Source organism: Aquarana catesbeiana, linkage group LG02 (assembly GCF_042186555.1).
Source record: "Aquarana catesbeiana isolate 2022-GZ linkage group LG02, ASM4218655v1, whole genome shotgun sequence".
NCBI classification, from domain to species: domain Eukaryota; kingdom Metazoa; phylum Chordata; class Amphibia; order Anura; family Ranidae; genus Aquarana; species Aquarana catesbeiana.
The window spans coordinates 352,648,130-352,660,296 of record NC_133325.1 but is presented as its reverse complement, the minus strand read 5'-3'; positions in this window follow the sequence as shown (position 1 = coordinate 352,660,296).

Genomic DNA, 12,167 nt, shown 5'->3' with positions numbered 1-12,167 from the left:
CTACAGACAAACAAAACCTGTGAGGCAAATGAAACAGACAGAACTATACACAGCAGTTTAACCTACTTTGGCAGCTTGTATATTAACAACATAATGATTCAGACACACCATGACAGCCCATGGAAAGATTACCTGTTCTGTGTAACACCCTTTCCTGACTGGCTCTAAGGGGGGGATGGGAGAGGCTCCATACCTGACAGGTGGCCACCAATCCATTCCCAGGCAGCCACCTGGAACTCCCGGCCACAGTGGGCCAGAAGTTACCCCAATATCATCTCCCTGCTCCCTGCTGACTGAAAGCTACGTCCAGCCACAGAAAGCAGACAAGGAGCAATCTTGGAAGGGGGCAGTCCTGACAATAACAAAAAAAACTTCCAGCATCTTTGCAAGGGAAACCAACATATCCAAAGCCAAAACTAACATGTGTGTGTGTGTGGGGCCACAGCTCACCAGGGAGGAGAGACTGGATCAGTCCCAACTAACCACAAGACAGAACTGTTTTACCTGCATCCAGAGACCAGTATCCCAGCCCCCCAGTATCTGGACCTGGGGGGGTCTCCCTCGTATGGAAGTTTTACAACCGAACAGAGGGGCTTTGTCACAGGAAAGAGGCTGAGCCTGTACGGCTGGCCAGATGAATCTGGCAAGGTGAGGGCAAAAATAAAAATCTTCATTGATTCACAGTTATAACCAGTTGAGCATTTGAGGAAAAAAAAGAGAATGCCGCCTGAGGTGAGGCAACTTATTTAAATATAGTATAAACAGTCCTGATTGGGCGAGAGGCAGAGCCTATCCCATTCGTGTATGCTGTCATGCTTTGTGTCAGGAAAACATACTTATACCCAGACTCAACTGATGACATCCATCAAGAGGGTTCACATTGTTACCCTTACACATCTATGCACTTCAGCAGGAGATTATCCTCAAGTTATATCCCCTGCATACACTGGGCATAGAGTTTGTTTTGTATAATGCATTTTTTTTTATTGTATAGTTAGTATGCTAGAACATTTGCTATTTTTTTCATCTTGTTCTTGTCTGCATATGAATGAGTTGAGGTAATTTCCTATTTTCCTAGGGCATTACATATTGTCTGAAATTATTGATCTCAGATAGATAAACAAATATAAAATGAGAACACTGCTGGAGGTCATTGTGTGACATGTTTCTTATTCATCAGATGCACTTGTTAAATGAAACTCTTAAGGTGACAAGAGATAAACTTGAGAAGTAGTCTTAATTATTCAGGAACATCTGTGCAAAGTCCTGCATAACAAAATTAAAATATCTTGCTATAGCATGCCCATTTGAAATAACTAAATATAGTACTAGTCATTTACGTAAATGTTGGGGTATAGTTTGGAAATTCACAGTATGAGCAGCTTATTTTAATGATTACTAGAATAGTGGATGTTTTATTGAATCTTTGCTGGCAGTGTAAGAAGGACATGTTAAAATCTGAGGAGGGGTTCTTATGCATGTTACATATCTTGCATTTTCCAGATCTGTTTGATGAATTGTCTATATATTTGTGTATATGTATGTACAGTAAACTGGGAGGTGCACTTGCCACCTATCTGCAGAAGGAAGCCTGTGCTGGGGTAGTGTGAAGAGGTTCAGGACACTGCAGTTGAAGAAGGTTACACACTGAGATAGTAATCTGGTTATCTTCACAGAAGCTATGGCTACCCTGAAACAGTAATAAAACATAGAAAAAACTAGCAAAAGTTATTAACAAAAAGCTTAAGTAACTAATGAAAACGATATTGGAGTGTAATGCCATGTACACACGACCGAACTTTCGACGGACTGAACTCCGAAGGACTTTTCAACGGAGTTGCTACAAAACGGACTTGCCTACACAAGATCACACCAAAGTCCGACTGATTTGAACGTGATGACATACGACCGGACTAGAATAAGGAAGTTTATAGCCAGTAGCCAATAGCTGCCCTTGCGTCGTTGTTTGTCCGTCGGACTAGCATACCGACCAACTGATTTTTCGACCGGACTCGAGTCCGTCGGAAAGATTTGAAACATATTTTATTTCTAAAGTCCATCTGATTTTTCGACAGCAAAGGTCCAATGAAGCCCACACACGATTGATTTGTCCGGTGGATTCGTTCCGTCAGACCTTTGCTGTCGAAAAGTCCGGTCGTGTGTACATGGCATTAGGGAATATAACTGAGGATTTTTATGATCATTTAGCATTTATGATAGCACCTTCCACACATATCCTGCACACTTTTCATAGACCAGCAAACTATTAAATAGTTTTTTGATTTTTTTTCCAGCTCAAACAGTGGGAAAGTATGAGGATATCCCTGCTTCTTGTTGTGTTTCTATCACTTTCAACCTCCCTCCCTACTTTGATTCTCTCTAGCACATCCTACACTAGTACCTGCTTAAAACCTGCTGCCGCTACAATATCATAGTGACAGCTAGACCTGTCAATTAATTTGTAATAGAAATGTTTTTATCAGTGACTGCATGTCAAAAAATGCCTAAAAACACGGCAAGCAGCACTTCTGATGTGATGATGATGATAAGAAGAAAGGAATGTAAATAGCGTTGTCTACTCTGAGCAGAGATGCTGCAATAGACTGAGGATGGTGATGATTCAGGAGGCATAAAGATAGTTGTGAAGCTTGTCAACAGCATTTTATTGTAGTGAGGTCTGAGGATGGTGATGATCAGTTCATCTTTGTGTGTCTATTTTGCTTTCTTTACTGTAGGCTCGGTTCTTGAAAATCGGTGGGCAGGATCTAAGTATCCAAATTTGAAAGCAGACACTAATACCCAACTGCTTTTAGTTTGGGGGGCATGTCTTATGACACATGCAAAAAGGCTGTGGGACAGCAAAGGGGAGCCTCAAAGGTCTTCAAGGCATATGAGATATACTGCTCTATTATCACTCTTAAAGTGGATGTAAACCCTCTCATATACCCAGTGAAGTGAACAGTCTCAGATGATACACACGGATGAAACAAATTATTCTACATAAGTTTTACTTGCATATCTGCTGTCTTCAGAGCAACAAAATAGCATAAGCAAATGGGACTTAGTGCTTTGAAAAGAGATAAGAAGTGCAAAATGATAGAAGGGGAGGCAATGGAAGAGAGAAGCTGAAGGTGAACTAGAAGAGTCATATGTTGAGTGTTGTTGGATGACAAGGGAAGTTGTATAGAGAGGCATGGGAGGGGAAAGAGAAGTATAGGGAAGATGAGCACTGAGGGTGGAGGGGTACCACGAATATTTGTTAGAATTGCATATAGCCCTACAGAACAAACAGACAGTGCACAGTCCACATAAGCTTTGCTGCTTAGCTGCAGACAGAAAACTTTTATATACAGAGAAAAAACACAGAGCTTACCATAGAGCAGCTACAAACCTATAAACACTGCCATCTACTGGCTGATGTAGTTGTTACACAAAATACATGAATAATGTATTTCAACTCCCCCACCTGGTTTCGTCAAAGTATCTGATCCACTTTTGTTTCTCATGGGTTGGAAGTCTTTGCATCTTATTCTATGAATCTGGCTTTGGTTTTAATGCTACTCAAGCAACATAGGACAGACGTTTGGCTGGGATGCCATTATTGCTTCTAGTGGATTCCCTGATTGAAGCCTCTTGTGGTCTGGTTTCTTCTTTTACAATGTTTGGATTGTCTGTGTTAATATTTATTCATGTGTCACTTTGTTGCTTGTCTTCATGCAACAGTGATGTGGAATTTCCCTGAGTTTGAAGCGTTTGTGTTCATTAATTTTTGAACATACTGAAGTCTCATCGACAATTACACTTCTACTGATGGTTACCTTGTTTGTGTCTTGGTGTAGAATTCTACAGTATATCCCTATTGAAATGCACTGTACCCCACCGGTACACCTTCCTTTGCGCAAGCATCCCATTTTGTAAATTTTTCTTTTGGGATTTGCACATAGGCTTTGTTTTCAAAAATGTTTAGATGGTTCAAATTCAGGGCCCTTCCATTCCACAGTTGATATGAAGTTTTCTCAGTTGATTTTCCTGGTAGTCAATTTTGGAGATGGAATATGGTCATAACTGCCCTCCCAGTGGTTGGCATACAGTATCTGCATCAAACAGCATGGTTCTTCCTCTCTCACACAGACTACGATTCATTCTTTCTGCAACCTCATTTTGCTCTGGGTTGTATGGTACAATAGTTTGCAATATTATGCCATGCTTTATGAAAATTTGCCTGTGTGTTATCACCTGTATATTTAGTTTTATTGTCTGTGCGCAATACTCTTGGCATTTTGCCAAATGTGTTGCTTACTTGAGCCAAATACCATTCAAATTTCTAAGGTACTTCACTTTTTGTTGTGTAACATATATAGGGGTTTATTTACAAAAGGCAAATTCACTTTGCAGTACAAGTGCACTTGGAAGTGAGATGAAGCAGAGATGAAACAAATCCTCCTGCATAAATTTTACTGGTTTATCTGCAGCTTACTCTTTTTTGTATATCCCTTGAAAAGTTCTGATTTTAGATCCTTAATCCTTATGCATTTTTCAGTATCACAGAGGAGGGGGTAGAGAGCTGCAGTTACAGCTCTTATACACTGTATGAGAGCTGATTGGAGGAAAGGAACACCCCCCCCCCTTCACACACAGTAGAACTGTGTTCTGAATAGACAAGCTGTCTTCTGACCTTTCCTCCCCAACACAAATTTTATCTTATGTGTCGGGAAAACTTGTCAGGAGGGATTCATGCTGATAACAGAGGAATGAAACACCAAAAAGAAACAACACTTACAACTTTGGGGAGAGATAAGTAAACACTACAGATATACAGGTATGTGCTTTGTTCAGATTTTATGACTGGGGTTTACAACCACGTTAAGTGCACAGATTTATTAGCTCTGCTGTTACTCTGCTTTGGAAAAGCTTTTCTTGTCATTTTTCTTTTATATAGCTAGTGCATTTCATTATTTGATCACATGGACTAATTTTATTCCACTTACATAGTCATTCTAAGTTAATTTCTTTATTATGTCAGGACTTCTGTGCCCAAGTCATCTGTGCCATGTGTGAATGCAGTTTAAATATTTTTCCTACTTGGCAGTATTAACCACCTCATTGCAGTTCAGGGAATACAGTTCATCTGTAATTTTAGCCTTTGCAAATAAGATATCCCCTTTTGTGATGGAACAACTACCATCTTGGAAGGTCACTACGTTGCCCAGTTTTGTGAGCTTCTTCACTGACAAAAGATTAGTTTCAAGAGCAGGGACATAGAGGACATTTTTCACAGTTATCTTTCTGGTGACACTGTTGGAAATAGGACAGTAAAGGAAACCATCTCTTACTCCTTCTAATTATTCCATTATTTGCCCTTTAGCTGTGGTGACTTTTTCTGTTTCACTCTGGTCAAGGGGAATAAAGAAATTTCTGTGATTTGTCAAGTGACTCGTAGCTTCTGAATCAATACACCAAGCCTGCAAAGATGAGGTGCAACTTTTGGATTGAAAAACATATTCATTATCTGAAGCAAAATCAGTTTATTCCTTCACCCTTTTGGCCTTTTGTAGTTTGTTTGTTTTTGCATTCTTGCATTACATTGCACTTATTTGCTGTAGCTGGCTATGACTGGGTTCTCAGCTTTTCTCTGGACAGGTGCCTGGGCCCAAAACCTGTTAGGAATTCTGTATATAGCCACATGGGCTTTGCTGCTTAACTGCAGACAGAAAACAGGAACTTTTTTTATACAGAGAAAAAACAGTTTACCATAGAGCAGCTACAAAAGTATAAACACTGCCACCTACTGGCTGATGTAGTTGTTTCACAAAATACATGAACAATGTATTCCAACAATATTAGCTCAGAGGGATGCTGGAAGTAGATAGCAGTAGTAGTACTCAACAAAGCTATAGTTTGGGAAGTATATGGGGAGGGGAACTCTGGGAGAGAACAAGAGAATCAGTATGGGGGTTTTTGGACATGTTTTATGGAGAACTGATGGAGACAGATGAGAGGAGTAACACAGGGGGAGATGGAGGACAAGTGGAACAAGACAACGGGGCAATGGCAACAGATGAGAGCCGCAGTATAAAGCTGCATTGGTGGCTGATGAGAGGAGCAGTAAGGTGGATGGGATTTGCTAGGGGAAAGGGTGGAAGCAAATGAGAAGAGTGGTACAGAGGAGAACTGAATGCATGGTAGAGGTGGAGGGGAGGCACAGAACAATGATGGGCAAAGCAACAGGTTCAAGTCAATGCAGTCCTCCACAGATACATATACATTTACCTTCTACTTTTTACCAGTTCCTCTTCATTGCAGAGATGTTCCACCAGGATGGAAGAAACGTGTAATCTACCTGTTAGTTGGCTCCTGCAGGGTTTTACATTTCCTGTCTGTCAGCAATAATTGGCCCATTGCTGTCACATTGAGTTCATTACATGTTCCTCCTTACCCAGCAGTACCAGGTCCTACTGCTACCAATAGAGTGGTGGTGGTGTGAAAAAAAAGTAAAAAATGCTGCTGGGGATGTTAGAATTGACATTAGGTGGTAGAATTGAAGAAAATATTTTTTGCCTTGCAGCTTAAACGCAAACCTGTGCTATACCTATGCGAGTAATTATTCCTTATGTTCAGGTCCTACGAATTGCAGTACAGTCAGTAAAATTGTAACCTGTGGCTTGTTGATTCTTAATTGGCTTGGCAAAATGAAAAGGGTTATTGCCTAAAGAAGTCTTCTGTCCTATACTGTCTTCAGGGCCAGTTTGTGTTTGCAGTTTATATGCCCTTTATACAGTAGTTATATTCTCAGCTGCATTTTTTTTTACCTCAAATGGCAATTTTACATTGTGGAACCGTGCAGGAACTGTGAAAGGAAAAACAGAAAAGCGCCTCTAAGTGCAATATTTATTGTACAATGGCAAGTGACATATAAACACTCACATCAAGGTAAGGGATGGTAGGCTCATCTGGGGAAAGGAACCCGTGGAAAACAGTACACAACATCTCTGGTCCGGGGATAAACACATGCCGTGACGGTGAAGCGGGAAGAAGCTGGCACAGTTCTGTGTTGTTCCGGGTAAGCTGGATGGAACCAGCTTGAAACGCATCATTCGTAGGCGTGTGACGTCACCAGGGTGAAGAGAGAACCACAACGCATTTCAGAGCATGCTCGAAGCTCGTACAGAGCATGCACGCTCCTTTCTCAAGTGATACAGAGAAGGGAAAAGGGGCAGGTTTAAATGCTCTGCACAGCAAGCGTTATCTACCAATTAGCAAAAGAATGGGCCACTAAAAATTGTAACCTGTGGCTTTAGTTCTTGTTTATTCTTACTTGGCTTTGCAAAATGAAAAGGGTTATTGCCTAAAGAAGTTTTCTGTCCTCTACTGTCTTCAGGGCCAGTTTATGTTTGTGTTTGCAGTTTATATGCCCTTTATACAGTAGCTATATTCTTAGCTGCATTTTTTTACCTGAGAAACACATACAAGAATAGCCATGGTGCTGGACCTCTGTGGTAAATTTATAAATCAAAAAACATCTCCAAATGTTCTGGTGTTATAGGTTATAGGGACAACAAACAGACAAACCCTCAATGTAAGGACTCAAAGGGTAGGAGTAATAATCACACTAGCAGAAAAAGCTCCTAATGGAATGCATGGTGTGTGTCCCTTGAACAGATTGTCCACCCATGCAAATGTGGGGGGGGGGCAAAGGAGCTCTTGCCCTGGGCACGGTGCCATCCTATGGAGAGGTGGTGCTGGGAGCTTGTCAATGCCTGAATGACAGCAATAATGCTGCCACCATCACCCCTGTCATTGAGCTATCAAATAGCATAGCACATAGCAGTGACCTAAACAGCTGCTGGAGGAGCAGATTCTGCTCTCTGCTCCCTCCAGCAGTCATCTGATATGAGCAGAAGAGATTGTGTAGGTTAACTCCACAAACACCTCCTTCCTGGAGAGGGGAGAAAGATGTTGGAGGCCAGGACTCATTGGAGGTGGACGGGACCCTCTGGTGAAGGTGGGCTGAACCTACTGGTGCATATTGTCCATAATGTTGCTGGTGCAATTGGGGAAGTGCAAGTTTTAACAAAGGGAGCTACTCCACTTCTATGAGGGAACGGAGGGCTCTCTCAACTGATGGGGACACACATTCAGGAAGCAGTAATTCGGTAAGGAATGTGCTTGGGATTTTTTTCTTTTAGTACTCTGCTGCCTCCTAAACACTGTTTTTTTTGTATTGTTTTTTTTTTTTAATCTTTTTTTCTAGTTGCCAAATGGCAATTTTACATTGTGGAACCGTGCAGGAACTGTGAAAGGAAAGACAGAAAAGCACCTCTAAGTGCAATATTTATTGTACAATGTCCAACATATGAACATATAAACATATGAACATATGTAACATATGAACACTGACATCAAGGTAAGAGATGGTAGTCTCAACTGGGGAAAGGAACCCGCGGAAAACAGTCCACAACACCTCTGGTCCGGGGATAAAAACATGTTGTGACAGTGAAGCGGGAAGAAGCTGGCACAGTTCTGTGTTGTTCCGGGTAAGCTGGATGGAACCAGCTTGAAGCGCATTGCTCATAGGAGCGTGAAGTCACCAGGGTGAAGAGAGAACCACAATGCATTTCAGAGCATGCACAAAGCTCGTATGGAGCATGCACGCTCCTTTATCAAGTGATACAGAGAAGGGAAAAGGGGCAGGTTTAAATGCTCTGCACAGCGAGCGTCATCTAGCAATTAGCAAAAGAATGGACCACTAAAACGCTGTTCACCTGAACACAATAGAGACTAACAGGATATATGCAAAATATAACAAACAGAAAAACATATAATTTGTATAAAAAAAAAGTGTAAAAAAACATTATGTAAAAAACATTATGCTAGGGTTGGTGATTGGACAGCAATAAACGAATATATAATAGTAATGTATATCTTGAATTTTAATCGGTTTGAGATTAGGCATATACACCCATATTGGTACATGCATACGACAAGCATGCATGCACGCACGCACTCACACGTGGAAGACAATATGGAAACAATGGTATTAATAATAAAGGAACATGTGTACAAGCACATGTGTGCACACATGTACAAAGACACACACTTATACATATATGTATCAAGAAAACATCTTTTAAATGACCATTTAAAAAACAGATATATCAAATGCAAAGGAATAATAATTACATATGCACATGATTAAATCATGATATGCTAAGATGGACCATGAGGGGAAAAGGGGAATATATGCGTGTGTAACCAAATTATAGCATGGATTAATATACAATATTTCTGGATGGATTGATAAAAAGTAATAAGCCTCCTATAGATCTAATAAACAGGTCTATGTGACTGCTATAGCAAAAGAGCTGACCAATACTTACACACGTGTTCTTGATTTGAATAGAAAGTGTATTTGGTAGAGTTATTATTATGTGATGATTATGTGTATTTGAATGTGTTGGATCATCTGAAAATGAACATAATTGTAATAGTTATGCTAAAAATTATATATACACACATGCAGCTGATATAGCTATAATATAGTACTGATTTCTAATTCCTCGTTTAAACCGTTGAGCGCAAGGGTATCAAGAGAGTATAGACAAACATGTTCATGTTCACATAATCTCGAGAAACGTGCAGCTTCGGATAAATCTTTAGGTATACCTTCAATAACACAAACCTGAAGACCTTTGGTGGATTTATTATGATATTCCAAAAAGTGCCGTGGTACACTATGTTGATCACAACCCTCCTCCACAAAATGACGGTCTTTACCAAAGCGTTGTCTCAGTGGACGGATGGTGCAGCCAAGGACCTGTGAGGCAATATACTACATAATCAGTGGAGCAGTTGAAAAGGTCCTATCTTTATGTTTAAAGTTTTTTTGCCCATGTCTCACAAATTCACAAGTCTTGCATAACGCATTATTGCTATTTGATTTTTTTATGTGGGGGCTCTCCTATAGGTAACTTTTGGTTTATCACAGAGAATGGTGTTAAAATGAGGATCTTGCTTTAGAATATCCCAATGTTTATTGAGAATGTTTTCCATTCTCTTGTATTGACCATGATACCTATTAATAAACCAGACAGATGGATTCTTAAGAGGATTTTCAACTTTTGTTTTTTTACCTGGAAGGAAAGTGGTATAGGCCTGATCTACCAATATTTCCAGGTATCCTTTTTCCAAAAATGTATGCCTAAGGTGGGTACTCTGGGCAATATAGTCACAGTTTCTAGTGCAATTCTGCCTTAAACTACAGAACAGCCCTTTTGGTATGGTTTTGACCCACCGAGGGTGATGGCAGCTGTTAAAGTACGGATAGGAGTTACCCACAGTGGGTTTGGTGTAATTACGAGCAAAGATTTGATTATGGCCATGGCCAGGCTCGAGGTCTAAAAAAGCTAAACTATCCTGGTTCCAGACTGAGGTGAAGGAGAGCCCAAGGTCATTGGCGTTACAATGTGCGACAAAGTCACCTATCAGGGAGGGAGAACCATCCCAGATGATAACAATGTCATCAATATATATGCCATAGAAGACTAAATGATGTGCAAAGGGATTGTGTTATCATGAGGGCACAAAATTGGCCCCCATTGCCATGCCATGAGTTTATAGGTAGAAATAACCCTCAAAATGGAAATAGTTGTGCATAAGAAAAAAAAAGAGTAGCATCTAGGATAAAAGATGCCTGTTTGGTATTTAACATGGGGTTTTGTGATAGCAAATGTTGTGTGGCTAACATACTTGTATGGTGGGGGATGGAGGTATATAAACAGTTTACATCAAGAGACAACCAGGAGTAGCTCTCTTTCCATGTATAAGGGGCCATGAGTTCCAGTAAGTTTATTGAATCACGTAAATATGATTGAAGATTCTTGGCTAAAGGATGTAAAAAGGAATCAATATATAAGAGAGAAACCACTATTGACGCTATTCATGTATGCCACAATAGGTCTACCTGGGGGGTGCTGTTGGACTTTGGGCAGCTTTGATAAAAATATGGCATACTGTAGAGGTCTCTACGTAAAAAGGAGGCCTTTTTTTTATGGATAACCTGATCAGAGATAGCCCTGTGGATAAGTTCCTCTGCCTCTATTTTCAACGATGGCAGAGGATCTTTTGGAAGTTTTTTTATATGTTCCAGAGTCTGAGAGTAGTCTCATGGCCTTTGTGACGTAATCTGTTCTGTCTTGGAGTACAATCCCTTCCTCTTTATCTGCTGGTTTTATGGACTTTTTAACCCATTTCCCATTCAGTGCATGTCCTTCATATAATCATACTGTGTGCTAGCATTTCCATTTGTTTTGTGCAGGAACTGTGAGTCAAGCGTTTTGCTCATGGTTATAGTGTGGCCCCAGTAAACTCAGTGGGTGAGTCTGACAGATGGTACCCCATGTCAAACTCTATTTGGCCTCAAAATAAGTTAGAAACTGCAGCCTGTCGGGGATTTTCCATTGGCGTTACTGTCATCACTTCCTGTTCCGCAGTGATTCACATCCAGTTCGTCGCCCTCCGGTGTCTTGGCCGGACGGATTCCTTGCTGACCCGACATTCATCTGTACCATGGACTGTAAAACAGTTGTTGGCTGGCACATCTTCACAACCACCCCCCCACTGAGGCTGACTATAAAATCCATGCAGCACACCATGGAAACCTATTTAAGCACTCTTAGCCTTATACCATGAACTGTGCGATTGGATTGCTTAGTGATATTTGGTGTCATATACTGTGAATTCCTTATAGCTCAGTGAGGTTATTACTTGCACCCTTTGAGTGAACAGAGCAGTGGCGGCTGGTGCTAAAACTTTTTGGGGGGGTGCAAACAAACCCCTCTAGCTCCGCACTCACCAGAGGCCTTGTGTTTCATGGGATGAAAAGCCAGAAACCGGAAGTGACGCAATGACAAATATTGATTCGCTAAAATCAAAAGTGGGAGGGTTCGGGGTGCAGAGAACAACCTGAAACAAGCCAATTAGAGCCTCAGCCTCAAATCGCATGCTTTTCAAACATTTACAGACCTAATAGACACCCATTATCCAGTGCCCCATACAGTGCAAACACATATGAACAATTTATTTTTAATAAATTATACTATGGCTAACATTTTTTAACATGTTAAAATAGCTTTCTTCTTTGGTAAACTAACTTTGGGAACTTTGGGGGA